The sequence below is a fragment of the Morone saxatilis genome, unplaced genomic scaffold (genome assembly GCF_004916995.1).
Source record: "Morone saxatilis isolate NCDOM2014 unplaced genomic scaffold, NCSU_SB_2.0 Contig10, whole genome shotgun sequence".
Classification (NCBI taxonomy): Eukaryota; Metazoa; Chordata; class Actinopteri; family Moronidae; genus Morone; species Morone saxatilis.
The window spans coordinates 451729-455574 of record NW_023339652.1 but is presented as its reverse complement, the minus strand read 5'-3'; positions in this window follow the sequence as shown (position 1 = coordinate 455574).

The window sequence follows — 3846 nt, the reverse complement described above, 5'->3', positions numbered from 1 at the left end:
CTTTCCGTACCCACTGTATATAAATCCTGTCTGAATGGGGCTGTTTAAGCTTTACTTTTTCACAACATGCTACTCTTTTAGATCTTAAATAAAACATATTTTTCAAACACTCACATTTTCTACAACATGAACTTTAGCTTTCACCGAAAAACTCTGAAACTGAAAGCAACTCTGGTTCAATCTGAGCTTAAAACTGGCACAGTGAAATCAGTCAACACGAATAATCTCTCATTGGAACGAATGCCTCTTCAAAGGTTAAAAAAAGTGCTATTTAACTTCTGTAGGTGTACAATTGGTTTGGAAATATAAACATACAAATATCTGTAAACGGACAGGTAGGAAAAATAAAGATGATTGATCATTTTCTGAATAGTTTTCTCATGCTACAAAACAAGTTTGTTAAATAATCCACATATAATAATCTTTGGACAAACAAAAAATAATAATAATAATAATATACAGCATTAAGCAGGAGTCAATGTATGAAAACAATCAAACGTTATCTGCTACCGTTGTCTCAACCAAGTGCAAAGTATTCTTTTAATCCTGTACACAAAAATAAGGCAAAGACTTTTAGAGCTGGAACGATTGTTGGACTGATTATTGCACAGTCGCTTATAAATAATATATATATTATAATTATCAAGGCAAAACATTGGCTGCTTTTCTCTGTGTGATATCTTCTATGGAGGACTGAAACTGCCAAAATCTACAATAAATAAATGACACTGTAAATAAATTATGTCATTAAATGCACCAACAATAATAAATAAAGACATTAATATATTAATCAATTTATAAACGTGACATAAATTGATATTTCTGTTTTAATTTGCTTCTGTATTTATTTACCTAGTCAGTAAAAATAATTAATTAAAGCCTATATTTAATATTATTTTTGGTGCATTTAATGGCATTTTTATTTATTGGGTCATTTATTTATTATTATTTTTTTTCTCCATAATTGTAAATAGAATAACTTTTGGTTTTTGGACCAAATGATTAATCAACTAATTGTTAAGTGATTATTAAAACTAATAAAACTAATTGTAAGTTGCAGCTCTAAAGGATTCATGTTTTGGCAAAAAGCTAATGTGGTGATTCTCAAACACCGGCCATCATGAGCCCGAGCTCTGGTCTTCATCCATAAACACTGCAGCAGCTGATTGTATTGATTACTGATATTTCTGATAAGGTCAAACAGCCACCGATCCCACTGCGAATCAACAGCTCTGTCCAAACAAACCGGAGCTGAAGGAGACCAAATACTGGACCCAAACTTCTCATTAATATTTGGTCTTTAAAAGTCCAAAATAACTGGTTTTGCTACACTTTTTATATTTATATTTATTATATTATTACTGACCAAAAAGTGAACATGCTGGAATTTCAATACGTAAAACACATTTGCTTGACTTTTATTAGTTATTATTAACTATTGAGGAAAAACTCAACTAAAAATGTATTTTTGTTCTTTCTGCGTATTTTGTTTTGCTTTTTTGTTGTCTGCAGTTCGGTGATTGGTCACTAGAGGGCAACAGTTACTGTAAACAGCAGAGGAAAATAAATAAGAACATTTAGAGAAGCACAATATTTAAATTGGATCCGGAGATACTTTACGTTTCTATTTTATGCTACTTTATACTTCTAATCCAACAATTTAACTCCACTACATTCATTTAATTTTACATAAAATAAAATGTAACATTTTTATATATTAAACTACATTTACGTTTTCAATGTGACTTGAAGGGTGTTTTGCATTGGAAGAAGTTTTGATATATTAAATGCATTTGACTGATAATTCTTCTGTTTGAATGCAGGACTTTAACATGTAACTGAATATTTGTACTCGTGGTGTTACTGAAGTAAAGAATCAGAGTACCGGCAGCGACTGTTTGTTATTTTAGAAGCAGTGCTTCCAGTTGGACTCTTGGATCATGATGGTGGATGTTTGCTCAGTAAATCAACGCGCTGCTCAGTGACGACAGGAAGAGTCTTTACTTTGTGAATTCAACAATCTTATTGCTTTTCCCTCCAGAACTCACTGACGTCTGTGGCGTTCGGGTGACAACGTCTCGGCGGCGCCGTCCCACTAAACGGAGCGATGCGACAAGCGGACATCAGGACAGCAACATGTATGAGGGCAGCTGGATGGGTGACGGCAATCCCACAATCCCACACTTCCCAGCGAGGTCACTTCCTGTGCGAGCCTCAGGCCCTGGTGAAGCTGGGGACGACCAGAACTACAATGGCTGCCACGGCAACCGCTGCCACCGCCAGGTTCCAGCCTTCAGCGACGCTCTGCTGAGGAAGAGATGAGATAATGTCAACGGACAAACTGAGCCTGTTCACTGCTTTCTGAAACCACCCACAAATAAATATTAAATAATTACTGAGAATTAATATGAACAATTAATTAATATGAAATAAATATGAAATAGTAATTAAACCCCAAAGCAACTATCAATATATTGGTATTTAGCAATGTTGAATGTTTTTGATTGATTCAGGTTCAAATCAGGACATTTTAGTGCGACCGACCTCTACTCGTTGATCTGAACGCCGTCACCAACCAACGTCTTTACTCTGCAGACAGCATACTGCTACGTAGCCGTTAGCCTCTAGTTTAGCTACAAACAGGTAGCACAAAGAAAACTTGAACAGCGTGAATGTGCTTCTAGTGACTGTAAAAGCTGCAGCGGACTCAGAGAGTCTGACAGCAGCTGCGCATGGCTGGTTAGCACTTCTAGCTCTGTTAGCTCTCTGAGCGGTGGTCAGTGGTCGGTGTTACCTCCCGTGTCACACACTCTGTAGCAACGTCATATATAAAGATAGAGTTGATGAATTAGACATAAAGGCTCAATAATGACATAATAAGTAAAACAGTCACATAATATTGCACAAAAAGCAAATGTATTATACTTATAAAATTCCGACTTAATCGTATTAATCGAGACATTTCTATGATATTTTTTATTTCTATCATTACAAGTTCCTCACTGTTTAATTTGGGACTCATCAGAACAACAAACGTGTGCTAACAAAGGCAGAATCCATCATGTCCGACCTTCTTCACTCAGACTTTAAGTTACCTAATCCTAACCACTTCTGGTTTGAGACAACCACCAGCCAAAGCTAACAGATATAAACTCTCCTTCTGTGCTGTCACTGATGGTACTGGACCTTGTTTTAATGTATTTATGTGTTTTAATATCTCATGTATGGAGGTTTTTATCCGTATGTCTCTCTGTGTTTTATTGCTACTGCGTCTCTTCGTGGAAAAATAAAGGTCTGAAACTTTGAACTTGATTCTGTTTTCTGGCAATAAAAAGCTTCCATACACACATTATAACAGAGTGGTGTGTTACAGATTTTAGCAGTAATGTTGGAGCCTGTTCTCTGACTGACTGACAGCCTCCCAACATTCACATTCACCCTCTCAGCACAGAAACCTGCAGACTGAGTCCTCACTCCACCTCTTTGCCCTGAAGTGTGTTTAACGTGTTTCTGTAACCGTGAAATTGCGGCGGTGGCGTCTGATGCGCAGCAGCCCAGAACGGCTTTTTCCCCATTAGCACACATTGTGGATAATTCACAGTCACAACCCGGAGAAATGACTCGACTCGCTGTAAGGATGGATCCATTTGCTCTGATAACATTTGGAAAAAACAGCTGCACCATCACATCATTTGATCCCATTCAAGTTATAAACAGGAAGTTAGCGGTGCGGCTGTAGCTTGCTCTCGAACTAGCTATAAACACTTCAGACAACCGTTTATTTCCTAGCATGACCCAACGTTAGCGATGTGCAGCATGTCCCCGGGACCAAAGTATCAGAGGATT